The sequence below is a fragment of the Scyliorhinus torazame genome, chromosome 12 (assembly GCF_047496885.1).
Source record: "Scyliorhinus torazame isolate Kashiwa2021f chromosome 12, sScyTor2.1, whole genome shotgun sequence".
NCBI classification, from domain to species: domain Eukaryota; kingdom Metazoa; phylum Chordata; class Chondrichthyes; order Carcharhiniformes; family Scyliorhinidae; genus Scyliorhinus; species Scyliorhinus torazame.
In genome coordinates this window covers 76,820,211-76,848,167 of record NC_092718.1, presented here as the reverse complement: position 1 = coordinate 76,848,167, position 27,957 = coordinate 76,820,211, and the positions used below count along the sequence as shown (strand labels likewise).

The 27,957-nt window shown below is 50.7% G+C and overlaps 1 protein-coding gene across 1 annotated transcript in view; it reads left to right on the top strand.

Annotated features, from left to right (window-relative positions):
• The first annotated feature begins 2,849 nt into the window (after positions 1–2,849).
• Positions 2,850–27,957, top strand: part of LOC140386495 (von Willebrand factor A domain-containing protein 7-like) — a 232,342-nt gene continuing 207,234 nt past the window's right edge. Inside the window, exon 1 of the mRNA XM_072468886.1 lies at positions 2,850–2,946. The gene's annotated coding sequence lies outside the window, so the exon portion shown is untranslated. The remainder of the gene's footprint in view (positions 2,947–27,957) is intronic.

Below are 27,957 nucleotides of genomic sequence, written 5' to 3'. Positions count from 1 at the left end.
TCCAACTAAGGAAGGGGCAGTACTGGATCTGGTATTGGGAATGAGCCTGGCCAGGTGGTTGAGGTTTCAGAAGGTGAATATTTTGGGAGTTGCTACCACAATTCCGTAAGTTTCAGGATACTTTTGGACAGGGATGAGGGTAACCCTCGTGTTAAGGTGCTAAACTAGGGAAAGACAAATTACAACAACATTAGACAAGAATTGAAGAATTTGGATGGGTGCAGTTGTTGGAGGGTAAATCAACATCGGACATGTGGGAGTCTTTCAGGCTACAGTTGATTAGGATTCAGGAAAGTCACATTCCTGAGCGAACGAAGGATAAGTATGGGAAGTTTAGGGAGAGTTGGATAACGAGGGATATCGTGAACCTCGTCAAAAAGAAAAAGGAGACTTTTGTATGGTCTAGAAGGGTGGGGACAGTGGAAACCCTTGAGCAGTATCAAGAGAGTAGGAAGGTACTGAAGCGGGAAATTAGGGCTAGGACGGGTCATGAAAAGTCCTTGGCAAGTAGCATTAAGGTGAATGCTACTTGCATATGTAAAAAGCAAGAGGGTGGCCAGGGAAAGGATTGGACCACTTAAGGACAGTGGGGGCAATCTATGTGTTGAGCCAGAGGAATTTGGCGAGGTACTAAATGAGCACTTTCATCAGTGTTCACCAAAGAAAGGGACTTTGTGGAAGGTGATTCTTGCGTAGGGTGTGTGGATAGTCTGGATTATGTTAACATCGAAAAGGAGGAGGTATTGGGTCTTTTAAAAGATATTAAGGAGGGAAGTCTCCTGGGCCGCATGGCATTTACCCCAGAATACTGAGGGAAGCAAGGGAGCAAATTGCTGGAGCCTTGACTGACATCTTTGTATCCTCATTGGCTACAGGTGAGATCCCAGAGGACTGGAGAATAGCTAGTGTGGTACCGCTGTTTAAGAAAGGTAGCAGGGATAATCCTGGAAACTAGAGGCCGGTGAGCCTCACATCAGTTGTAGGGAAATTATTGGAGAGAATTCTCAAGGACAGGGGGCGAAATTCTCCCGAAACGGCGCGATGTCCGCCGACTGGCTCCCAAAACGGCGCCAATCAGACGGGCATCACGCCGCCCCAAAGGTGCGGAATGCTCCGCATCTTTGGGGGCCGAGCCCCAACATTGAGGGGCTAGGCCGACGCCGAAGGAATTTCCGCCCCGCCAGCTGGCGGAAACGGCCTTTGGTGCCCCGCCAGTTGGCGCGGAAATGACATCTCGGGGCGGCGCATGCGCGGGAGCATCAGCGGCCGCTGACAGTTTCCCACGCATGCGCAGTGGAGGGAATCTCTTCCACCTCCGTCATGGTGGAGGCCGTGGCAGAGGCGGAAGGGAAAGAGTGCCGCCACGGCACAGGCCCGCCCGCGGATCGGTGGGCCCCGATCGTGGGCCAGGCCACCGTGGGGGCACCCCCCGGGGCCAGATCGCCCCGCGCCCCCCCCAGGACCCCGGAGCCCTCCCGCGCCGCCTTGTCCCGCCGGTAAGTAGGTGATTTAATTTACGCCAGCAGGACAGGCAATTTATCTGCGGGACTTCGGCCCATCCGGGCCGGAGAATCGAGCGGGGGGGCCCGCCAACCGGCGCGGCGCGATTCCCACCCCCGCCGAATCTCCGGTGCCGGAGACTTCGGCAACCGGCGGGGGCGGGATTCACGCCAGCCCCCGGCGATTCTCCGACCTGGCGGGGGGTCGGAGAATGTCGCCCAGGATGTATACCCATTTGGAAACAAATGGACTCATTAGCGATAGCGTGGTTTTGTGAAGGGGAGGTCATGCTTCACTAACTTGATCGAGTTTCTTGAGGAGGTGACAAAGGTGATTGATGAGGGGGAGGGCGGTGGATGTTGTTTACATGGACTTCAGTAAAGCCTTTGACAAGGTGCCTCATGGCAGACTGGTACAAAAGGCGAAGTCACACGGGATCAGAGGTGAGGTGGTAAAATGGATACAGAACTGGCTTGATCACAGAAGACAAAGGGTAGCAATCGAAGGGTGTTTTTTTGAATGTAAGGTTGTGACTAGTGGTGTTCCGCAGCGATCTGTGCTGGGGCCTCTGTTGTTTGTGGTGAACATAAACGATTTGGAGGAAAATGTAGCCGGTCTGATTAGTAAGTTCGCGGATGACACCAAGGTTGGTGGAGTGACAGAAAGTGTTGAGGATTGTCAGAAGATACAGCAGGACATAAATATTTGGAGACTTGGACAGAGAAATGGCAAATGGAGTTTAATCTGGACAAATCTGAAGTAATGCATTTTGGTAGGTCTAGCATAGAGGGGAAATATACCGTAAATGGTAAAATTCTTAGGAATATCGAAATTCAGAGAGATCTGGTCGTGCATGTCCACAGATCTTTGAAGGTGGCGACACAAGTGGACAGGGTAGTCAAGAAAGCATACGGAATGCTTACCTTCATTGGACAGGGCATGAGTATAAAAACTGGCAAATGATGTGCGAGCATGTTTTTTACGCAGAGGGTGGTGAGTGCCTGGAACGCGTTGCCAGGGGAGGCTGTGGAAGCAGATACATTAATGGCATTCAAAACGCATCTTGACAAACACGTGGACATGATGGGTATAGAGGGATACGGCACAAGGAAATGCTGAGAGTTTTGGTAAAGGTTGGTATCATGACTGGTACAGGCTTGGGAGGGCCGAAGAGACGGTTCCTGGGCTATATTGGTCTTTGTTCTAAATGTTATATTTACTGCCTGCAAATGTTTCCTGAGCCTGAGGCAAAGATGAATTTCTGAGTGATGATCAAGTGTATTGCAACACTCACAGCTCGCTATATAATCCTGACACACGGTTGTCGCTGTTCACACCCAGTTTCTCAATCGGAACTGGACTGTATTTATTGTCCAGAGTGGGAGATCGCACATACTCAGCATTCAGACATTCAGAGTAAGGATAGACTGTGGAATAATAGACTGTGTAAGTCTATAGTGTCACTGCTTATTCAAGCAGGGTAAGTATCACTTACTGTGTAATTGTACAGATGATGTGGAGATGCCGGCTTTGGACTGGAGTGGGCACAGTAAGAAGTCTTACAACAACAGGTTAAAGTCCAACAGGTTTGTTTTGAATCACTAGCTTTCGGAGCGCAGCTCCTTCCTCAAGTGAATGAAGAGATGGGTTCCAGAAACATATATATAGACAAAGTCAATGATGCAAGACGATACTTTGAATGTGAGCTTTTGCAGGTAATTAAGTCTTTACAGGTCCAGATGGAGAGACTGGGGAGAGAGATAATCACAGGTTAAAGAGGTGTGAATTGTCCAGTCACTGTTTATTCAGCACAAGGGTCATTCACTTTGTAACTATACAAAGTCACATTATTCAGCAGGGTGAGGATTACTGACTGTGTAACTGTACAGAGTCATTGTTTATTCAGGGTAAAGATCACTGACTGTGTAACTGTACAGTCACTGTTTATTCAGAGTAAGGATCACTCACTGTGTAACTGTACAGAATCACTGTTTATTCAGGGTAAGGGTCGTTAACTATGCAACTGTACAGAATCACTGTTTATTCAGGGTAAGGGTCGTTCACTATGCAACTGTACAGAGTCGGTGCTTAAAAGTTTCTGGTGGCATTTATAAGGAAGCTGAGACAAACGTTTTAAAATAAATTTAGTGTATCCAATTATGTTTTTCCAATTAAGGGGCAATTTAGTGTGGCCAATGCACCTGAGCTGCACATCTTTGTGTTGTGGGGGTGAAACACACGCAGCCACGAGGAGAATGTGCAAACTCCACACACACAGTGACCCGGGGATAGGATCGAACCCAGGTCCTCAGCACAGTGGGCAACAGTGCTAACCACTGCGCTACCATGCCGCCCATAAATGTGGGTCCTATATGCAGAGTCAGGAGAATTTGGATTAGGAATAGAGAAATAGCAGAGAATCTAAATGATTTCTTTGAGGCTGTTTTGACTAAGGAAGATAGAGGAAATATCCCAGGTGTAGAGATCGAAGGAACGAGGGAGAATGAGGATTTGATTCAAATTCATTTAAGTTAGAAGGTTGTATTGGAAAAATTGACGGGACTGAAAGTAGATAAATCCCCAGAAACCGATAATATGCATCTCAGAATGTTGAAAGAGGTTGCTATAGAGATGATGCATGCATTGGGGATCACCTTCCAAAATTCTATAGATTCGGGAATGGTTCCTGAATATTAGATGGTAGCAAATGTTACCCCACTATTTAAGAAGGGAGGAAGAGAGAATCCATAGAATCCCTGCAGTGCAGAGGAGGCCATTTGGTCCATTTGGTGCATTGACTAGGGGCACTCCTCCACCATATCCCCTAAACCTCAACTACCCTGCACGTCTTTGGAAATTAAGGGTCAATTTAAAATGGCCAACCCACCTGACCTGCACATTTTGGACTGTGGGAGGAAACTGAGGGTGGCACGGTGGTACAGTGGTTAGCACTGCTGTCTCACAGTGCCAGGGACCCGTGTTCAATTGCAGACTCGGGTGACTGTCTGTGTGGAGTTTGTACGTGCTTTCCGTGTCTGTGTGGGTTTCCTCCCAGTGCTCCAGTTTCTTCCCCCAGTCCAAAGCTGTGCAGGTTAGGTGGATTGGTGAAGGATTTCTACCATTCAGTTACCAGCAGCACTTTGCAATTACTGGAACTCAGTAGAAATTTAAGTTAAAACTTCTCAGGTGCCAATGGGAATTGTTTTATTTGTCTTCTATTGATTACAATTTGAAAGTCATTTAAAAGGCAATTCGTAGACAATTTGAAGCTTTCAAAGAATCACAGAGATTATTTTCTTGCTTAGGCAAACAGCTCGACAATTACTTTAAAAGTCAAAGTCTGAAAATGAAATATGAATACAGGGAGACAGTGAATTGGAAAAGAGAGAGAGAGAGCTAATCTTCAGCGTCAAACCAACAAAACCAAAACTAACAAACTACCCACAAAAACCTACCCTACCAATCTACCTAAACCTACCTAACCTACCTAAAAAATGGCGGAACGAAACTCTTCAGTTTTACTGTTTCATATCTGTCTTAAGTCATCTAATCACACCCCAATATAATCCTAATTGGTTTGGGTTAGACTCAAACACATCTGATTTGACGGCAAGCCGTCCATCTTCAATATGTAGCATTACTTCTAATTGTTGCATATCTGCATACTTGTGTATGTTAAAGAATGCGATATGGTGCTTTATCAAAGCCAGCAAAAACAGGTCGTATGCTGTCTTGGCTATTGCAAATGACTTGCAAAATGTAAATCAAAGTCTGTTTCAATCTAGCAAAATGGACCATGCTGCTTCTCTGAAATTGTTATGTTTTGAGAAAGTTGGAATCAAATATATTTGATTCGATGTTTTATAAACTGTCCATTTTAAAAATCCAGCAATAATCTAACATGTTTCAGCCTTATAAGTTATGGAATGTGGTCCAGGCTGTTATCACGAGTGGCCCGAAATCAGAACAATAGAGCCTTTACTCTTGCCACCTCGTTGCCATGGATTCAGCCCGTGTCCTTGGAAAAATGTATCAGGCTTCTCGGTTACTTTCAAACTATGTATTTAGAAAATGATTAAATGGATCTGCAGAATATGTTTTTAATCCTTAATTTAAAACTGGGGCTTAATATTTACGCTTAAACAGCTATCTTTTACCTATATTAGGTGCATTAGAAATACCTGGGCTTCTACAATTGGTCATGCTAAATTGCCCCTAAATGTCCAGGGATGTGCAGGTTAGGTTATGGGATGACAGAGATAGGGCGGAGTGGACACCTGCAAATGAGGAGAGTGTTCATTCGAAGGGTCGGTGCAGACTCGATGGGCTGAATGGCCTCTTTCTGCACTGGAGGGGTTTTCTGAAACTGGACTACCCGGAGGAAACCCACGCAGACATGGGGAGAAAGTGCAGACGCCACACAGTCACCTGAGGTTGGAATCGAACCCGGGGCACTGGCGCTGTGAGGCAGCAGTGCTAACCACTGTGCCACATTGTCACCCTTAAACAAGCCCAGTCTGTCCAACCTTCCCTCTTGAGACAGCCCACTCAATCCCGGTATTAATTAGTAAATTCTGGAGTATCATTGGATTTTCAGAAGGCTTCTGATAAAGTTAATCAGTGGAATGAAAGCACGTGGGACTGGAGGCAATATATTGTCAATAAATGTGAACGGAAAACAGAAAATACTGAATAATTTCAGAAGGGCTGACAGTATTGGCGGAAAGGGAAGGGAGCTAACATTTCGAGTTTGGATGACACTTTGTCAAAGATGGAGAGAACTGGAAATAGGGTGAGAGTTATACTGTTGTGTGTGGGGGTGAGGGGAGGGGAGGTTGCGTGGAGCGGTGGGGCTGGTTAGGGGGCCAGCGACATGTGGACATTGACAAAGAAGTGGTGGTCAGGAAGACAAAGGGAATGGAAGTGAGGGTGTTCAAGGCTGAGAAGAGAGCTGATAGTGGCACATTAAAAGATCAGAATGTGTTAATGGCAGAACAAAGTTAAGCGATGTGTCAAGGGCAACTGGGAACAGGGACCTGATGGCCCAAAGTGGGGTGGGGTGGGACGGGGTAGGACAGACAATGCTGAGGGAAAAACGGATCGATGGAAGGAATGAAACAAACTGATAGAAATAAAAAGATGGTGAATGTGGAGGAGAGAGACACAGACGGAAGTTGTTGAACGTCATCATGGATTGAGGATCGACGAACGGGCAGAAAATGGAGAGCAGTAATAAACAGATCATTCTCTCATTGGCAGAGGCTGGCTATTGGAGTACCAGATGGATCAGTACTTGGGCCCCAGCAGTTCACAATATACATTGATGATTTGGATGTGAGAACCAAATGTAATGTGATAGGGGAGAGTGTACATGGGGGTGTGGGAGGGGATTAAATGGGTGGGTAGAGTCAATGATAGGGGAGAGTGTACATGGGGATATGGGAGGGTGATTAATTGGGTGGGCAGAGTCAGTGATAGGGGAGAGTGTACATGGGGGTGTGGGAGGGGATTAAATGGGTGGGTAGAGTCAGTGATAGGGGAGTGTGTACATGGGGATGTGGGAGGGGATTAAATGGGTGGGTAGAGTCAGTGATAGGGGAGAGTGTACATGGGGATGTGGGAGGGGATTAAATGGGTGGGTAGAGTCAGTGATAGGGGAGAGTGTACATGGGGATGTGGGAGGGGATTAAATGGGTGGGTAGAGTCAGTGATAGGGGAGAGTGCACATGGGGATGTGGGAGGGGATTAAATGGGTGGGTAGAGTCAGTGATAGGGGAGAGTGTACATGGGGATGTGGGAGGGGATTAAATGGGTGGGTAGAGTCAATGATAGGGGAGAGTGTACATGGGGATGTGGGAGGGTGATTAAATGGGTGGGCAAAGTCAGTGATAGGGGAGAGTGTACATGGGGATGTGGGAGGGGATTAAATGGGTGGGTAGAGTCAGTGATAGGGGAGTGTGTACATGGGGATGTGGGATGGGATTAAATGGGTGGGTAGAGTCAGTGATAGGGGAGTGTGTACATGGGGATGTGGGAGGGGATTAAATGTGTGGGTAGAGTCAGTGATAGGGGTGTGTGTACATGGGGATGTGGGAGGGGATTAAATGTGTGGGTAGAGTCAGCGATAGGGGACAGTGTGTACATGGGGATGTGGGAGGGGATTAAATGTGTGGGTAGAGTCAGTGATAGGGGAGTGTGTACATGGGGATGTGGGAGGGGATTAAATGGGTGGGTAGAGTCAGCGATAGGGGAGTGTGTACATGGGGATGTGGGAGGGGATTAAATGGGAGGGTAGAGTCAGTGATAGCGGAGAGTGTACATGGGGATGTGGGAGGGGATTAAATGGGTGGGTAGAGTCAGTGATAGGGGAGAGTGTACATGGGGATGTGGGAGGGGATTAAATGGGTGGGTAGAGTCAGTGATAGCGGAGAGTGTACATGGGGATGTGGGAGGGTGTTTAAATGGGTGGGTAGAGTCAGTGATAGGGGAGAGTGTACATGGGGATGTGGGAGTGGATTAAATGTGTGGAGGGAGTCAGTGATAGGGGAGTGTGTACATGGGGATGTGGGAGGGGATTAAATGGATGGGTAGAGTCAGTGATAGGACAGTGTGTACATGTGGATGTGGGAGGAGATTAAATGGGTGGGTAGAGTCAGTGATAGGGGAGTGTGCATGGGGATGGGGGAGGAGATTAAATGGGTGGGTAGTGTCAGTGATAGGGGAGTGTGCATGTGGATGTGGGAGGGGATTAAATGGGTGGGTAGAGTCAGTGATAAAGGAATGTGTACATGGGGATGTGGGAGGAGATTAAATGGGTGGGTAGAGTCAGTGATAGCGGAGAGTGTACATGGGGATGTGGGAGGGGATTAAATGGGTGGGTAGAGTCAGTGATAGGGGAGTGTGTACATGGGGATGTGGGAGGGGATTAAATGGGTGGGTAGAGTCAGTGATAGGGGAGAGTGTACATGGGGATGTGGGAGGGGATTAAATGGGTGGGGGTAGTCAGTGATAGAGGAGTGTGCATGAGGCTGTGGGAGGGGATTAAATGGGTGGGTAGAGTCAGCGATAGGGGAGTGTGTACATGTGGATCTGGGAGGGGATTAAATGGGTGGGTAGAGTCAGTGATAGGGGTGTGTGTACATGGGGATGTGGGAGGGGATTAAATGGGTGGGTAGAGTCAATGATAGGGGAGAGTGTACATGAGGATGTGGGAGGGTGATTAAATGGGTGGGCAGAGTCAGTGATAGGGGAGAGTGTACATGGGGATGTGGGAGGGGATTAAATGGGTGGGTAGAGTCAGTGATAGGGGAGTGTGTACATGGGGATGTGGGATGGGATTAAATGGGTGGGTAGAGTCAGTGATAGGGGAGTGTGTACATGGGGATGTGGGAGGGGATTAAATGGGTGGGTAGAGTCAGTGATAGGGGAGAGTGTACATGGGGATGTGGGAGGGGATTAAATGGGTGGGTAGAGTCAGTGATAGGGGAGAGTGTACATGGGGATGTGGGAGGGGATTAAATGGGTGGGTAGAGTCAGTGATAGGGGAGAGTGCACATGGGGATGTGGGAGGGGATTAAATGGGTGGGTAGAGTCAGTGATAGGGGAGAGTGTACATGGGGATGTGGGAGGGGATTAAATGGGTGGGTAGAGTCAATGATAGGGGAGAGTGTACATGGGGATGTGGGAGGGTGATTAAATGGGTGGGCAAAGTCAGTGATAGGGGAGAGTGTACATGGGGATGTGGGAGGGGATTAAATGGGTGGGTAGAGTCAGTGATAGGGGAGTGTGTACATGGGGATGTGGGATGGGATTAAATGGGTGGGTAGAGTCAGTGATAGGGGAGTGTGTACATGGGGATGTGGGAGGGGATTAAATGTGTGGGTAGAGTCAGTGATAGGGGTGTGTGTACATGGGGATGTGGGAGGGGATTAAATGTGTGGGTAGAGTCAGCGATAGGGGACAGTGTGTACATGGGGATGTGGGAGGGGATTAAATGTGTGGGTAGAGTCAGTGATAGGGGAGTGTGTACATGGGGATGTGGGAGGGGATTAAATGGGTGGGTAGAGTCAGCGATAGGGGAGTGTGTACATGGGGATGTGGGAGGGGATTAAATGGGAGGGTAGAGTCAGTGATAGCGGAGAGTGTACATGGGGATGTGGGAGGGGATTAAATGGGTGGGTAGAGTCAGTGATAGGGGAGAGTGTACATGGGGATGTGGGAGGGGATTAAATGGGTGGGTAGAGTCAGTGATAGCGGAGAGTGTACATGGGGATGTGGGAGGGTGTTTAAATGGGTGGGTAGAGTCAGTGATAGGGGAGAGTGTACATGGGGATGTGGGAGTGGATTAAATGTGTGGAGGGAGTCAGTGATAGGGGAGTGTGTACATGGGGATGTGGGAGGGGATTAAATGGATGGGTAGAGTCAGTGATAGGACAGTGTGTACATGTGGATGTGGGAGGAGATTAAATGGGTGGGTAGAGTCAGTGATAGGGGAGTGTGCATGGGGATGTGGGAGGAGATTAAATGGGTGGGTAGTGTCAGTGATAGGGGAGTGTGCATGTGGATGTGGGAGGGGATTAAATGGGTGGGTAGAGTCAGTGATAAAGGAATGTGTACATGGGGATGTGGGAGGAGATTAAATGGGTGGGTAGAGTCAGTGATAGCGGAGAGTGTACATGGGGATGTGGGAGGGGATTAAATGGGTGGGTAGAGTCAGTGATAGGGGAGTGTGTACATGGGGATGTGGGAGGGGATTAAATGGGTGGGTAGAGTCAGTGATAGGGGAGAGTGTACATGGGGATGTGGGAGGGGATTAAATGGGTGGGGGTAGTCAGTGATAGAGGAGTGTGCATGAGGCTGTGGGAGGGGATTAAATGGGTGGGTAGAGTCAGCGATAGGGGAGTGTGTACATGTGGATCTGGGAGGGGATTAAATGGGTGGGTAGAGTCAGTGATAGGGGTGTGTGTACATGGGGATGTGGGAGGGGATTAAATGGGTGGGTAGAGTCAATGATAGGGGAGAGTGTACATGAGGATGTGGGAGGGTGATTAAATGGGTGGGCAGAGTCAGTGATAGGGGAGAGTGTACATGGGGATGTGGGAGGGGATTAAATGGGTGGGTAGAGTCAGTGATAGGGGAGTGTGTACATGGGAATGTGGGATGGGATTAAATGGGTGGGTAGAGTCAGTGATAGGGGAGTGTGTACATGGGGATGTGGGAGGGGATTAAATGTGTGGGTAGAGTCAGTGATAGGGGAGTGTGTACATGGGGATGTGGGAGGGGATTAAATGTGTGGGTAGAGTCAGCGATAGGGGACAGTGTGTACATGGGGATGTGGGAGGGGATTAAATGTGTGGGTAGAGTCAGTGATAGGGGAGTGTGTACATGGGGATGTGGGAGGGGATTAAATGGGTGGGTAGAGTCAGCGATAGGGGAGTGTGTACATGGGGATGTGGGAGGGGATTAAATGGGTGGGTAGAGTCAGTGATAGCGGAAAGTGTACATGGGGATGTGGGAGGGGATTAAATGGGTGGGTAGAGTCAGTGATAGGGGAGAGTGTACATGGGGATGTGGGAGGGGATTAAATGGGTGGGTAGAGTCAGTGATAGGGGAGAGTGTACATGGGGATGTGGGAGGGGATTAAATGGGTGGGTAGAGTCAGTGATAGGGGAGAGTGCACATGGGGATGTGGGAGGGGATTAAATGGGTGGGTAGAGTCAGTGATAGGGGAGAGTGTACATGGGGATGTGGGAGGGGATTAAATGGGTGGGTAGAGTCAATGATAGGGGAGAGTGTACATGGGGATGTGGGAGGGTGATTAAATGGGTGGGCAAAGTCAGTGATAGGGGAGAGTGTACATGGGGATGTGGGAGGGGATTAAATGGGTGGGTAGAGTCAGTGATAGGGGAGTGTGTACATGGGGATGTGGGATGGGATTAAATGGGTGGGTAGAGTCAGTGATAGGGGAGTGTGTACATGGGGATGTGGGAGGGGATTAAATGTGTGGGTAGAGTCAGTGATAGGGGTGTGTGTACATGGGGATGTGGGAGGGGATTAAATGTGTGGGTAGAGTCAGCGATAGGGGACAGTGTGTACATGGGGATGTGGGAGGGGATTAAATGTGTGGGTAGAGTCAGTGATAGGGGAGTGTGTACATGGGGATGTGGGAGGGGATTAAATGGGTGGGTAGAGTCAGCGATAGGGGAGTGTGTACATGGGGATGTGGGAGGGGATTAAATGGGAGGGTAGAGTCAGTGATAGCGGAGAGTGTACATGGGGATGTGGGAGGGGATTAAATGGGTGGGTAGAGTCAGTGATAGGGGAGAGTGTACATGGGGATGTGGGAGGGGATTAAATGGGTGGGTAGAGTCAGTGATAGCGGAGAGTGTACATGGGGATGTGGGAGGGTGTTTAAATGGGTGGGTAGAGTCAGTGATAGGGGAGAGTGTACATGGGGATGTGGGAGTGGATTAAATGTGTGGAGGGAGTCAGTGATAGGGGAGTGTGTACATGGGGATGTGGGAGGGGATTAAATGGATGGGTAGAGTCAGTGATAGGACAGTGTGTACATGTGGATGTGGGAGGAGATTAAATGGGTGGGTAGAGTCAGTGATAGGGGAGTGTGCATGGGGATGTGGGAGGAGATTAAATGGGTGGGTAGTGTCAGTGATAGGGGAGTGTGCATGTGGATGTGGGAGGGGATTAAATGGGTGGGTAGAGTCAGTGATAAAGGAATGTGTACATGGGGATGTGGGAGGAGATTAAATGGGTGGGTAGAGTCAGTGATAGCGGAGAGTGTACATGGGGATGTGGGAGGGGATTAAATGGGTGGGTAGAGTCAGTGATAGGGGAGTGTGTACATGGGGATGTGGGAGGGGATTAAATGGGTGGGTAGAGTCAGTGATAGGGGAGAGTGTACATGGGGATGTGGGAGGGGATTAAATGGGTGGGGGTAGTCAGTGATAGAGGAGTGTGCATGAGGCTGTGGGAGGGGATTAAATGGGTGGGTAGAGTCAGCGATAGGGGAGTGTGTACATGTGGATCTGGGAGGGGATTAAATGGGTGGGTAGAGTCAGTGATAGGGGTGTGTGTACATGGGGATGTGGGAGGGGATTAAATGGGTGGGTAGAGTCAATGATAGGGGAGAGTGTACATGAGGATGTGGGAGGGTGATTAAATGGGTGGGCAGAGTCAGTGATAGGGGAGAGTGTACATGGGGATGTGGGAGGGGATTAAATGGGTGGGTAGAGTCAGTGATAGGGGAGTGTGTACATGGGAATGTGGGATGGGATTAAATGGGTGGGTAGAGTCAGTGATAGGGGAGTGTGTACATGGGGATGTGGGAGGGGATTAAATGTGTGGGTAGAGTCAGTGATAGGGGAGTGTGTACATGGGGATGTGGGAGGGGATTAAATGTGTGGGTAGAGTCAGCGATAGGGGACAGTGTGTACATGGGGATGTGGGAGGGGATTAAATGTGTGGGTAGAGTCAGTGATAGGGGAGTGTGTACATGGGGATGTGGGAGGGGATTAAATGGGTGGGTAGAGTCAGCGATAGGGGAGTGTGTACATGGGGATGTGGGAGGGGATTAAATGGGTGGGTAGAGTCAGTGATAGCGGAAAGTGTACATGGGGATGTGGGAGGGGATTAAATGGGTGGGTAGAGTCAGTGATAGGGGAGAGTGTACATGGGGATGTGGGAGGGGATTAAATGGGTGGGTAGAGTCAGTGATAGGGGAGAGTGTACATGGGGATGTGGGAGGGTGTTTAAATGGGTGGGTAGAGTCAGTGATAGGGGAGAGTGTACATGGGGATGTGGGAGTGGATTAAATGTGTGGAGGGAGTCAGTGATAGGGGAGTGTGTACATGGGGATGTGGGAGGGGATTAAATGGATGGGTAGAGTCAGTGATAGGACAGTCTGTACATGTGGATGTGGGAGGAGATTAAATGGGTGGGTAGAGTCAGTGATAGGGGAGTGTGCATGGGGATGTGGGAGGTGATTAAATGGGTGGGTAGAGTCAGTGATAGCGGAGAGTGTACATGGGGATGTGGGAGGGGATTAAATGGGTGGGTAGAGTCAGTGATAGGGGAGTGTGTACATGGGGATGTGGGAGGGGATTACATGGGTGGGTAGAGTCAGTGATAGGGGAGAGTGTACATGGGGATGTGGGAGGGGATTAAATGGGTGGGGGGAGTCAGTGATAGAGGAGTGTGCATGAGGCTGTGGGAGGGGATTAAATGGGTGGGTAGAGTCAGCGATAGGGGAGTGTGTACATGTGGATCTGGGAGGGGATTAAATGGGTGGGTAGAGTCAGTGATAGGGGTGTGTGTACATGGGGATGTGGGAGGGGATTAAATGGGTGGGTAGAGTCAATGATAGGGGAGAGTGTACATGGGGATGTGGGAGGGTGATTAAATGGGTGGGCAGAGTCAGTGATAGGGGAGAGTGTACATGGGGATGTGGGAGGGGATTAAATGGGTGGGTAGAGTCAGTGATAGGGGAATGTGTACATGGGGAAATGGGATGGGATTAAATGGGTGGGTAGAGTCAGTGATAGGGGAGTGTGTACATGGGGATGTGGGAGGGGATTAAATGTGTGGGTAGAGTCAGTGATAGGGGAGTGTGTACATGGGGATGTGGGAGGGGATTAAATGTGTGGGTAGAGTCAGTGATAGGGGAGTGTGTACATGGGGATGTGGGAGGGGATTAAATGTGTGGGTAGAGTCAGTGATAGGGGAGTGTGTACATGGGGATGTGGGAGGGGATTAAATGGGTGGGTAGAGTCAGCGATAGGGGAGTGTGTACATGGGGATGTGGGAGGGGATTGAATGGGTGGGTAGAGTCAGTGATAGGGGAGAGTGTACATGGGGATGTGGGAGGGGATTAAATGGGTGGGTAGAGCCAGTGATAGCGGAGAGTGTACATGGGGATGTGGGAGGGTGTTTAAATGGGTGGGTAGAGTCAGTGATAGGGGAGAGTGTACATGGGGATGTGGGAGTGGATAAAATGTGTGGAGGGAGTCAGTGATAGGGGAGTGTGTACATGGGGATGTGGGAGGGGATTAAATGGATGGGTAGAGTCAGTGATAGGACAGTGTGTACATGTGGATGTGGGAGGAGATTAAATGGGTGGGTAGAGTCAGTGATAGGGGAGTGTGCATGGGGATGTGGGAGGTGATTAAATGGGTGGGTAGAGTCAGTGATAGGGGAGAGTGTACATGGGGATGTGGGAGGGGATTAAATGGGTGGGTAGAGTCAGTGATAGGGGAGCGTGCATGGGGATGTGGGAGGGGATTAAATGGGTGGGTAGAGTCAGTGATAGCGGAGATGTGTACATGGGGATGTGGGAGGAGATTAAATGGGTGGGTAGAGTCAGTGATAGGGGAGCGTGCATGGGGATGTGGGAGGTGATTAAATGGGTGGGTAGAGTCAGTGATAGGGGAGAGTGTACATGGGGATGTGGGAGGGGATTAAATGGGTGGGTAGAGTCAGTGATAGGGGAGAGTGTACATGGGGATGTGGGAGGGAATTAAATGGGTGGGTAGAGTCAGTGATAGGGGAGTGTGTACATGGGGATGTGGGAGGAGATTAAATGGGTGGGTAGAGTCAGTGATAGCGGAGAGTGTACATGGGGATGTGGGAGGGGATTAAATGGGTGGGTAGAGTCAGTGATAGGGGAGAGTGTACATGGGGATGTGGGAGGGAACTAAATGGGTGGGGGGAGTCAGTGATAGAGGAGTGTGAATGAGGCTGTGGGAGGGGATTAAATGGGTGGGTAGAGTCAGCGATAGGGGAGTGTGTACATGTGGATCTGGGAGGGGATTAAACGGGTGGATAGTGTCAGTGATGGGGAGAGTGTACATGGGGATGTGGGAGGGGATTAAATGGGTGGGTAGAGTCAGTGATAGGGGAGAGTGTACATGGGGATGTGGGAGTGGATTAAATGGGTGGGTAGAGTCAGTGATAGCGGAGAGTGTACATGGGGATGTGGGAGGGTGTTTAAATGGGTGGGTAGAGTCAGTGATAGGGGAGAGTGTACATGGGGATGTGGGAGTGGATTAAATGTGTGGAGGGAGTCAGTGATAGGGGAGTGTGCATGGGGCTGTGGGAGGGGATTAAATGGATGGGTAGAGTCAGTGATAGGACAGTGTGTACATGGGGATGTGGGAGGAGATTAAATGGGTGGGTAGAGTCAGTGATAGCGGAGAGTGTACATGGGGATGTGGGAGGGGATTAAACGGGTGGATAGTGTCAGTGATGGGGAGAGTGTACATGGGGATGTGGGTGGGGATTAAATGGGTGGGGGGAGTCAGTGATAGGGAAGAGTGTACATGGGGATGTGGGAGTGGATTAAATGGGTGGGTACAGTCAGTGATGGGGAGAGTGTACATGAGGATGTGGGAGGTGTTTAAATGGGTGGGTAGAGTCAGCGATAAGGGAGAGTGTACATGGGGATGTGGGAGGGGATTAAATGGGTGGGTAGAGTCAGTGATAGGGGTGTGTGTACATGGGGATGTGGGAGGGGATTAAATGGGTGGGTAGAATCAGTGATAGCGGAGAGTGCACATGTGGATGTGGGAGCGGATTAAATGGGTGGGTAGAGTCAGTGATTGGGGAGTGTGTACATGGGGATGTGGGAGGGGATTAAATGGGTGGGTAGAGTCAGTGATAGGGGAGAGAGTACATGGGGATGTGGGAGGGCATTAAATGGGTGGGTAGAGTCAGTGATAGCGGAGAGTGTACATGGGGATGTGGGAGGGGATTAAATGGGTGGGTAGAGTCAGTGATGGGGAGAGTGTACATGGGGATGTGGGAGGGGATTAAATGGGTGGGTAGAGTCAGTTATAGGGGAGAGTGTACATGGGGATGTGGGAGGGGATTAATAGGGTGGGTAGAGTCAGTGATAGGGGAGAGTGTAAGGGGGGTGTGGGACGGGATTAAATGGGTGGGTAGAGTCAGTGATAGGGGAGAGTGTAAATGGGGATGTGGGATGGCATTAAATGAGTGGGTAGAGTCAGTGATAGGGGAGTGTGTACATGGGGATGTGGGTGGGGATTAAATGGGTGGGTAGATTCAGTGAAAGGGGAGAGTGTACATGGGGATGTGGGAGGGGATTAAATGGGTGGGTAGAGTCAGCGATAGGGGAGAGTGTACATGGTGATCTGGGAGGGGATCAATGGGTGGGTAGAGTCAGTGATAGGGGAGTGTGTACATGGGGATGTGGGAGGGGATTAAATGGGTGGGTACAGTCAGTGATAGGGGAGAGTGTACATGGGGATGTGGGAGGGGATTAAATGGGTGGATAGTGTCAGTGATAGGGGAGAGTGTACATGGGGATGTGGGAGGGGATTAAATGGGTGGGTAGAGTCAGTGATAGGGGAGAGTGTACATGGGGATGTGGGATGGGATTAAATGGTTGGGTAGAGTCAGTGCTAGAGGAGTGTGTACATGGGGATGTGGGAGGGGATTAAATGTGTGGAGGGAGTCAGTGATAGGGGAGTGTGCATGGGGCTGTGGGAGGGGATTAAATGGATGGGTAGAGTCAGTGATAGGACAGTGTGTACATGGGGATGTGGGAGGGGATTAGATGGGTGGGTAGAGTCATTGATAGGGGAGAGTGTACATGGGGATGTGGGAGGGGGTTAAATGGGTGGGGAGAGTCAGTGATCGGGGAGAGTGTACATGGGGATGTGGGAGGGGATTAAATGGGTGGGGGGAGTCAGTGATAGAGGAGAGTGTACATGGGGATGTGGGAGGGGATTAAATGGGTGGGTAGAGTCAGCGATAGGGGAGAGTGTACATGGGGATGTGGGAGGGGATTAAATGGGTGGGTAGAGTCAGTGATAGGACAGTGTGTACATGGGGATGTGGGAGGGGATTAAATGGGTGGATAGAGTCAGTGATAGGGGAGAGTGTACATGGGGATGTGGGAGGGCATTAAATGGGTGGGTAGAGTCAGTGATAGCGCAGAGTGTACATGGGGATGTGGGAGGGGATTAAATGGGTGGGTAGAGTCAGTGATGGGGAGAGTGTACATGGGGATGTGGGAGGGGATTAAATGGGTGGGTAGAGTCAGTTATAGGGGAGAGTGTACATGGGGATGTGGGAGGGGATTCAAAGGGTGGGTAGAGTCAGTGATAGGGGAGAGTGTAAGGGGGGTGTGGGACGGGATTAAATGGGTGGGTAGAGTCAGTGATAGGGGAGAGTGTACATGGGGATGTGGGAGGGTGTTTAAATGGGTGGGTAGAGTCAGTGATAGGGGAGAGTGTACATGGGGATGTGGGAGTGGATTAAATGTGTGGAGGGAGTCAGTGATAGGGGAGTGTGTACATGGGGATGTGGGAGGGGATTAAATGGATGGGTAGAGTCAGTGATAGGACAGTCTGTACATGTGGATGTGGGAGGAGATTAAATGGGTGGGTAGAGTCAGTGATAGGGGAGTGTGCATGGGGATGTGGGAGGTGATTAAATGGGTGGGTAGAGTCAGTGATAGCGGAGAGTGTACATGGGGATGTGGGAGGGGATTAAATGGGTGGGTAGAGTCAGTGATAGGGGAGTGTGTACATGGGGATGTGGGAGGGGATTAAATGGGTGGGTAGAGTCAGTGATAGGGGAGAGTGTACATGGGGATGTGGGAGGGGATTAAATGGGTGGGTGGAGTCAGTGATAGAGGAGTGTGCATGAGGCTGTGGGAGGGGATTAAATGGGTGGGTAGAGTCAGCGATAGGGGAGTGTGTACATGTGGATCTGGGAGGGGATTAAATGGGTGGGTAGAGTCAGTGATAGGGGTGTGTGTACATGGGGATGTGGGAGGGGATTAAATGGGTGGGTAGAGTCAATGATAGGGGAGAGTGTACATGGGGATGTGGGAGGGTGATTAAATGGGTGGGCAGAGTCAGTGATAGGGGAGAGTGTACATGGGGATGTGGGAGGGGATTAAATGGGTGGGTAGAGTCAGTGATAGGGGAATGAGTACAGGGGGAAATGGGATGGGATTAAATGGGTGGGTAGAGTCAGTGATAGGGGAGTGTGTACATGGGGATGTGGGAGGGGATTAAATGTGTGGGTAGAGTCAGTGATAGGGGAGTGTGTACATGGGGATGTGGGAGGGGATTAAATGTGTGGGTAGAGTCAGTGATAGGGGAGTGTGTACATGGGGATGTGGGAGGGGATTAAATGTGTGGGTAGAGTCAGTGATAGGGGAGTGTGTACATGGGGATGTGGGAGGGGATTAAATGGGTGGGTAGAGTCAGCGATAGGGGAGTGTGTACATGGGGATGTGGGAGGGGATTGAATGGGTGGGTAGAGTCAGTGATAGGGGAGAGTGTACATGGGGATGTGGGAGGGGATTAAATGGGTGGGTAGAGCCAGTGATAGCGGAGAGTGTACATGGGGATGTGGGAGGGTGTTTAAATGGGTGGGTAGAGTCAGTGATAGGGGAGAGTGTACATGGGGATGTGGGAGTGGATTAAATGTGTGGAGGGAGTCAGTGATAGGGGAGTGTGTACATGGGGATGTGGGAGGGGATTAAATGGATGGGTAGAGTCAGTGATAGGACAGTGTGTACATATGGATGTGGGAGGAGATTAAATGGGTGGGTAGAGTCAGTGATAGGGGAGTGTGCATGGGGATGTGGGAGGTGATTAAATGGGTGGGTAGAGTCAGTGATAGGGGAGAGTCTACATGGGGATGTGGGAGGGGATTAAATGGGTGGGTAGAGTCAGTGATAGGGGAGCGTGCATGGGGATGTGGGAGGTGATTAAATGGGTGGGTAGAGTCAGTGATAGGGGAGAGTGTACATGGGGATGTGGGAGGGGATTAAATGGGTGGGTAGAGTCAGTGATAGGGGAGAGTGTACATGGGGATGTGGGAGGGAATTAAATGGGTGGGTAGAGTCAGTGATAGGGGAGTGTGTACATGGGGATGTGGGAGGAGATTAAATGGGTGGGTAGTCAGTGATAGCGGAGAGTGTACATGGGGATGTGGGAGGGGATTAAATGGGTGGGTAGAGTCAGTGATAGGGGAAAGTGTACATGGGGATGTGGGAGGGAACTAAATGGGTGGGGGGAGTCAGTGATAGAGGAGTGTGAATGAGGCTGTGGGAGGGGATTAAATGGGTGGGTAGAGTCAGCGATAGGGGAGTGTGTACATGTGGATCTGGGAGGGGATTAAACGGGTGGATAGTGTCAGTGATGGGGAGAGTGTACATGGGGATGTGGGAGGGGATTAAATGGGTGGGTAGAGTCAGTGATAGGGGAGAGTGTACATGGGGATGTGGGAGGGAACTAAATGGGTGGGGGGAGTAAGTGATAGAGGAGTGTGAATGAGGCTGTGGGAGGGGATTAAATGGGTGGGTAGAGTCAGCGAGAGGGGAGTGTGTACATGTGGATCTGGGAGGGGATTAAACGGGTGGATAGTGTCAGTGATGGGGAGAGTGTACATGGGGATGTGGGAGGGGATTAAATGGGTGGGTAGAGTCAGTGATAGGGGAGAGTGTACATGGGGATGTGGGAGGGGATTAAATGGGTGGGTAGAGTCAGTGATAGAGGAGAGTGTACATGGGGATGTGGGAGGGTGTTTAAATGGGTGGGTAGAGTCAGTGATAGGGGAGAGTGTACATGGGGATGTGGGAGTGGATTAAATGTGTGGAGGGAGTCAGTGATAGGGGAGTGTGCATGGGGCTGTGGGAGGGGATTAAATGGATGGGTAGAGTCAGTGATAGGACAGTGTGTACATGGGGATGTGGGAGGAGATTAAATGGGTGGGTAGAGTCAGTGATAGCGGAGAGTGTACATGGGGATGTGGGAGGGGATTAAACGGGTGGATAGTGTCAGTGATGGGGAGAGTGTACATGGGGATGTGGGTGGGGATTAAATGGGTGGGGGGAGTTAGTGATAGGGAAGAGTGTACATGGGGATGTGGGAGTGGATTAAATGGGTGGGTACAGTCAGTGATGGGGAGAGTGTACATGAGGATGTGGGAGGTGTTTAAATGGGTGGGTAGAGTCAGCGATAAGGGAGAGTGTACATGGGGATGTGGGAGGGGATTAAATGGGTGGGTAGAGTCAGTGATAGGGGTGTGTGTACATGGGGATGTGGGAGGGGATTAAATGGGTGGGTAGAATCAGTGATAGCGGAGAGTGCACATGTGGATGTGGGAGCGGATTAAATGGGTGGGTAGAGTCAGTGATGGGGGAGTGTGTACATTGGGATGTGGGAGGGGATTAAATGGGTGGGTAGAGTCAGTGATAGGGGAGAGAGTACATGGGGATGTGGGAGGGCATTAAATGGGTGGGTAGAGTCAGTGATAGCGGAGAGTGTACATGGGGATGTGGGAGGGGATTAAATGGGTGGGTAGAGTCAGTGATGGGGAGAGTGTACATGGGGATGTGGGATGGGATTAAATGGGTGGGTAGAGTCAGTTATAGGGGAGAGTGTACATGGGGATGTGGGAGGGGATTAAAAGGGTGGGTAGAGTCAGTGATAGGGGAGAGTGTAAGGGGGGTGTGGGACGGGATTAAATGGGTGGGTAGAGTCAGTGATAGGGTAGAGTGTAAATGGGGATGTGGGATGGCATTAAATGGGTGGGTAGAGTCAGTGATAGGGGAGTGTGTACATGGGGATGTGGGTGGGGATTAAATGGGTGGGTAGAGTCAGTGATAGGGGAGAGTGTACATGGGGATGTGGGAGGGGATTAAATGGGTGGATAGTGTCAGTGATAGGGGAGAGTGTACATGGGGATGTGGGAGGGGATTAAATGGGTGGGTAGAGTCAGTGATAGGGGAGAGTGTACATGGGGATGTGGGATGGGATTAAATGGGTGGGTAGAGTCAGTGCTAGAGGAGTGTGTACATGGGGATGTGGGAGGGGATTAAATGTGTGGAGGGAGTCAGTGATAGGGGAGTGTGCATGGGGCTGTGGGAGGGGATTAAATGGATGGGTAGAGTCAGTGATAGGACAGTGTGTACATGGGGATGTGGGAGGGGATTAAATGGGTGGGTAGAGTCATTGATAGGGGAGAGTGTACATGGGGATGTGGGAGGGGGTTAAATGGGTGGGGAGAGTCAGTGATAGGGGAGAGTGTACATGGGGATGTGGGAGGGGATTAAATGGGTGGGGGGAGTCAGTGATAGAGGAGAGTGTACATGGGGATGTGGGAGGGGATTAAATGGGTGGGTAGAGTCAGCGATAGGGGAGAGTGTACATGGGGATGTGGGAGGGGATTAAATGGGTGGGTAGAGTCAGTGATAGGACAGTGTGTACATGGGGATGTGGGAGGGGATTAAATGGGTGGATAGAGTCAGTGATAGGGGAGAGTGTACATGGGGATGTGGGAGGGCATTAAATGGGTGGGTAGAGTCAGTGATAGCGGAGAGTGTACATGGGGATGTGGGAGGGGATTAAATGGGTGGGTAGAGTCAGTGATGGGGAGAGTGTACATGGGGATGTGGGAGGGGATTAAATGGGTGGGTAGAGTCAGTTATAGGGGAGAGTGTACATGGGGATGTGGGAGGGGATTCAAAGTGTGGGTAGAGTCAGTGATAGGGGAGAGTGTAAGGGGGGTGTGGGACGGGATTAAATGGGTGGGTAGAGTCAGTGATAGGGGAGAGTGCACATGGGGATGTGGGAGGGTGTTGAAATGGGTGGGTAGAGTCAGTGATAGGGGAGAGTGTACATGGGGATGTGGGAGTGGATTAAATGTGTGGAGGGAGTCAGTGATAGGGGAGTGTGTACATGGGGATGTGGGAGGGGATTAAATGGATGGGTAGAGTCAGTGATAGGACAGTCTGTACATGTGGATGTGGGAGGAGATTAAATGGGTGGGTAGAGTCAGTGATAGGGGAGTGTGCATGGGGATGTGGGAGGTGATTAAATGGGTGGGTAGAGTCAGTGATAGCGGAGAGTGTACATGGGGATGTGGGAGGGGATTAAATGGGTGGGTAGAGTCAGTGATTGGGGAGTGTGTACATGGGGATGTGGGAGGGGATTAAATGGGTGGGTAGAGTCAGTGATAGGGGAGAGTGTACATGGGGATGTGGGAGGGGATTAAATGGGTGGGGGGAGTCAGTGATAGAGGAGTGTGCATGAGGCTGTGGGAGGGGATTAAATGGGTGGGTAGAGTCAGCGATAGGGGAGTGTGTACATGTGGATCTGGGAGGGGATTAAATGGGTGGGTAGAGTCAGTGATAGGGGTGTGTGTACATGGGGATGTGGGAGGGGATTAAATGGGTGGGTAGAGTCAATGATAGGGGAGAGTGTACATGGGGATGTGGGAGGGTGATTAAATGGGTGGGCAGAGTCAGTGATAGCGGAGAGTGTACATGGGGATGTGGGAGGGGATTAAATGGGTGGGTAGAGTCAGTGATAGGGGAATGTGTACATGGGGAAATAAGATGGGATTAAATGGGTTGGTAGAGTCAGTGATAGGGGAGTGTGTACATGGGGATGTGGGAGGGGATTAAATGTGTGGGTAGAGTCAGTGATAGGGGAGTGTGTACATGGGGATGTGGGAGGGGATTAAATGTGTGGGTAGAGTCAGTGATAGGGGAGTGTGTACATGGGGATGTGGGAGGGGATTAAATGTGTGGGTAGAGTCAGTGATAGGGGAGTGTGTACATGGGGATGTGGGAGGGGATTAAATGGGTGGGTAGAGTCAGCGATAGGGGAGTGTGTACATGGGGATGTGGGAGGGGATTGAATGGGTGGGTAGAGTCAGTGATAGGGGAGAGTGTACATGGGGATGTGGGAGGGGATTAAATGGGTGGGTAGAGCCAGTGATAGCGGAGAGTGTACATGGGGATGTGGGAGGGTGTTTAAATGGGTGGGTAGAGTCAGTGATAGGGGAGAGTGTACATGGGGATGTGGGAGTGGATTAAATGTGTGGAGGGGGTCAGTGATAGGGGAGTGTGTACATGGGGATGTGGGAGGGGATTAATTGGATGGGTAGAGTCAGTGATAGGACAGTGTGTACATGTGGAGGTGGGACGAGATTAAATGGGTGGGTAGAGTCAGTGATAGGGGAGTGTGCATGGGAATGTGGGAGGTGATTAAATGGGTGGGTAGAGTCAGTGATAGGGGAGAGTCTACATGGGGATGTGGGAGGGGATTAAATGGGTGGGTAGAGTCAGTGATAGGGGAGCGTGCATGGGGATGTGGGAGGTGATTAAATGGGTGGGTAGAGTCAGTGATAGGGGAGAGTGTACATGGGGATGTGGGAGGGGATTAAATGGGTGGGTAGAGACAGTGATAGGGGAGAGTGTACATGGGGATGTGGGAGGGAATTAAATGGGTGGGTAGAGTCAGTGATAGGGGAGTGTGTACATGGGGATGTGGGAGGAGATTAAATGGGTGGGTAGTCAGTGATAGCGGAGAGTGTACATGGGGATGTGGGAGGGGATTAAATGGGTGGGTAGAGTCAGTGATAGGGGAGAGTGTACATGGGGATGTGGGAGGGAACTAAATGGGTGGGGGGAGTCAGTGATAGAGGAGTGTGAATGAGGCTGTGGGAGGGGATTAAATGGGTGGGTAGAGTCAGCGATAGGGGAGTGTGTACATGTGGATCTGGGAGGGGATTAAACGGGTGGATAGTGTCAGTGATGGGGAGAGTGTACATGGGGATGTGGGAGGGGATTAAATGGGTGGGTAGAGTCAGTGATAGGGGAGAGTGTACATGGGGATGTGGGAGGGGATTAAATGGGTGGGCAGAGTCAGTGATAGCGGAGAGTGTACATGGGGATGTGGGAGGGTGTTTAAATGGGTGGGTAGAGTCAGTGATAGGGGAGAGTGTACATGGGGATGTGGGAGTGGATTAAATGTGTGGAGGGAGTCAGTGATAGGGGAGTGTGCATGGGGCTGTGGGAGGGGATTAAATGGATGGGTAGAGTCAGTGATAGGACAGTGTGTACATGGGGATGTGGGAGGAGATTAAATGGGTGGGTAGAGTCAGTGATAGCGGAGAGTGTACATGGGGATGTGGGAGGGGATTAAACGGGTGGATAGTGTCAGTGATGGGGAGAGTGTACATGGGGATGTGGGAGGGGATTAAATGGGTGGGTAGAGTCAGTGATAGGGGAGAGTGTACATGGGGATGTGGGTGGGGATTAAATGGGTGGGGGGAGTCAGTGATAGGGAAGAGTGTACATGGGGATGTGGGAGTGGATTAAATGGGTGGGTACAGTCAGTGATGGGGAGAGTGTTCATGAGGATGTGGCAGGTGTTTAAATGGGTGGGTAGAGTCAGCGATAAGGGAGAGTGTACATGGGGATGTGAGAGGGGATTAAATGGGTGGGTAGAGTCAGTGATAGGGGTGTGTGTACATGGGGATGTGGGAGGGGATTAAATGGGTGGGTAGAATCAGTGATAGCGGAGAGTGCACATGTGGATGTGGGAGCGGATTAAATGGGTGGGTAGAGTCAGTGATGGGGGAGTGTGTACATGGGGATGTGGGAGGGGATTAAATGGGTGGGTAGAGTCAGTGATAGGGGAGAGAGTACATGGGGATGTGGGAGGGCATTAAATGGGTGGGTAGAGTCAGTGATAGCGGAGAGTGTACATGGGGATGTGGGAGGGGATTAAATGGGTGGGTAGAGTCAGTGATGGGGAGAGTGTACATGGGGATGTGGGAGGGGATTAAATGGGTGGGTAGAGTCAGTTATAGGGGAGAGTGTACATGGGGATGTGGGAGGGGATTAAAAGGGTGGGTAGAGTCAGTGATAGGGGAGAGTGTAAGGGGGGTGTGGGACGGGATTAAATGGGTGGGTAGAGTCAGTGATAGGGGAGAGTGTAAATGGGGATGTGGGATGGCATTAAATGGGTGGGTAGAGTCAGTGATAGGGGAGTGTGTACATGGGGATGTGGGTGGGGATTAAATGGGTGGGTAGAGTCAGTGATAGGGGAGAGTGTACATGGGGATGTGGGAGGGGATTAAATGGGTGGGTAGAGTCAGCGATAGGGGAGAGTGTACATGGTGATCTGGAAGGGGATTAAATGGGTGGGTAGAGTCAGTGATAGGGGAGTGTGTACATGGGGATGTGGGAGGGGATTAAATGGGTGGGTACAGTCAGTGATAGGGGAGAGTGTACATGGGGATGTGGGAGGGGATTAAATGGGTGGATAGTGTCAGTGATAGGGGAGAGTGTACATGGGGATGTGGGAGGGGATTAAATGGGTGGGTAGAGTCAGTGATAGGGGAGAGTGTACATGGGGATGTGGGATGGGATTAAATGGGTGGGTAGAGTCAGTGCTAGAGGAGTGTGTACATGGGGATGTGGGAGGGGATTAAATGTGTGGAGGGAGTCAGTGATAGGGGAGTGTGCATGGGGCTGTGGGAGGGGATTAAATGGATGGGTAGAGTCAGTGATAGGACAGTGTGTACATGGGGATGTGGGAGGGGATTAAATGGGTGGGTAGAGTCATTGATAGGGGAGAGTGTACATGGGGATGTGGGAGGGGGTTAAATGGGTGGGGAGAGTCAGTGATAGGGGAGAGTGTACATGGGGATGTGGGAGGGGATTAAATGGGTGGGGGGAGTCAGTGATAGAGGAGAGTGTACATGGGGATGTGGGAGGGGATTAAATGGGTGGGTAGAGTCAGCGATAGGGGAGAGTGTACATGGGGATGTGGGAGGGGATTAAATGGGTGGGTAGAGTCAGTGATAGGACAGTGTGTACATGGGGATGTGGGAGGGGATTAAATGGGTGGATAGAGTCAGTGATAGGGGAGAGTGTACATGGGGATGTGGGAGGGCATTAAATGGGTGGGTAGAGTCAGTGATAGCGGAGAGTGTACATGGGGATGTGGGAGGGGCTTAAATGGGTGGGTAGAGTCAGTGATGGGGAGAGTGTACATGGGGATGTGGGAGGGGATTAAATGGGTGGGTAGAGTCAGTTATAGGGGAGAGTGTACATGGGGATGTGGGAGGGGATTCAAAGGGTGGGTAGAGTCAGCGATAGGGGAGAGTGTAAGGGGGGTGTGGGACGGGATTAAATGGGTGGGTAGAGTCAGTGATAGGGGAGAGTGTACATGGGGATGTGGGAGGGCATTAAATGGGTGGGTAGAGTCAGTGATAGGGGAGTGTGTACATGGGGATGTGGGTGGGGATTAAATGGGTGGGTAGAGTCAGTGATAGGGGAGAGTGTACATGGGGATGTGGGAGGGGATTAAATGGGTGGGTAGAGTCAGCGATCGGGGAGAGTGTAGATGGGGATCTGGGAGGGGATTAAATGGGTGGGTAGAGTCAGTGATAGGGGAGTGTGTACATGGGGATGTGGGAGGGGATTAAATGGGTGGGTACAGTCAGTGATAGGGGAGAGTGTACATGGGGATGTGGGAGGGGATTAAATGGGTGGATAGTGTCAGTGATAGGGGGGAGTGTACATGGGGATGTGGGAGGGGATTAAATGGGTGGGTAGAGTCAGTGATAGGGGAGAGAGTACATGGGGATGTGGGATGGGATTAAATGGGTGGGTAGAGTCAGTGATAGAGGAGTGTGTACATGGGGATGTGGGAGGGGATTAAATGGGTGGGTAGAGTCAGCGATAACGGAGAGTGTACATGGGGATGTGGGAGTGGATTAAATGGGTGGATAGTGTCAGTGATAGGGGAGTGTGTACATGGGGATGTGGGAGGGGATTAAATGTGTGGAGGGAGTCTGTGATAGGGGAGTGTGCATGGGGCTGTGGGAGGGGATTAAATGGATGGGTAGAGTCAGTGATAGGACAGTGTGTACATGGGGATGTGGGAGGGGATTAAATGGGTGGGTAGAGTCATTGATAGGGGAGAGTGTACACGGGGATGTGGGAGGGGGTTAAATGGGTGGGGAGAGTCAGTGATAGGGGAGAGTGTACATGGGGATGTGGGAGGGGATTAAATGGGTGGGGGGAGTCAGTGATAGAGGAGAGTGTACATGGGGATGTGGGAGGGGATTAAATGGGTGGGTAGAGTAAGTGATAGGGGAGTGTGTACATGGGGATGTGGGAGGGGATTAAATGGATGGGTAGAGCCAGTGATAGGGGAGAGTGTACATGGGGATGTGGGAGGGGATTAAATGGGTGGGTAGAGTCAGTGATAGGACAGTGTGTACATGGGGATGTGGGAGGGGATTAAATCGGTGGGTAGAGTCAGTGATAGCGGAGAGTGTACATGAGGATGTCGGAGGTGTTTAAATGGGTGGGTAGAGTCAGTGATAGGGGAGTGTGTACATGGGGATGTGGGAGGGGATTAAATGGGTGGGTAGAGTCAGTGATAGGGGAGCGTGTACATGGGGATGTGGGAGGGGATTAAATGGGTGGGTAGAGTCAGTGATAGGGGAGAGTGTACATGGGGGTGTGGGAGGGGATTAAATGGTTGGGTTGAGTCAGCGATAGGGGAGAGTGTACATGGGGGTGTGGGAGGGGATTAAATGGTTGGGTAGAGTCAGCGATAGGGGAGTGTGTACATGGGGATGTGGGAGGGGATTAAA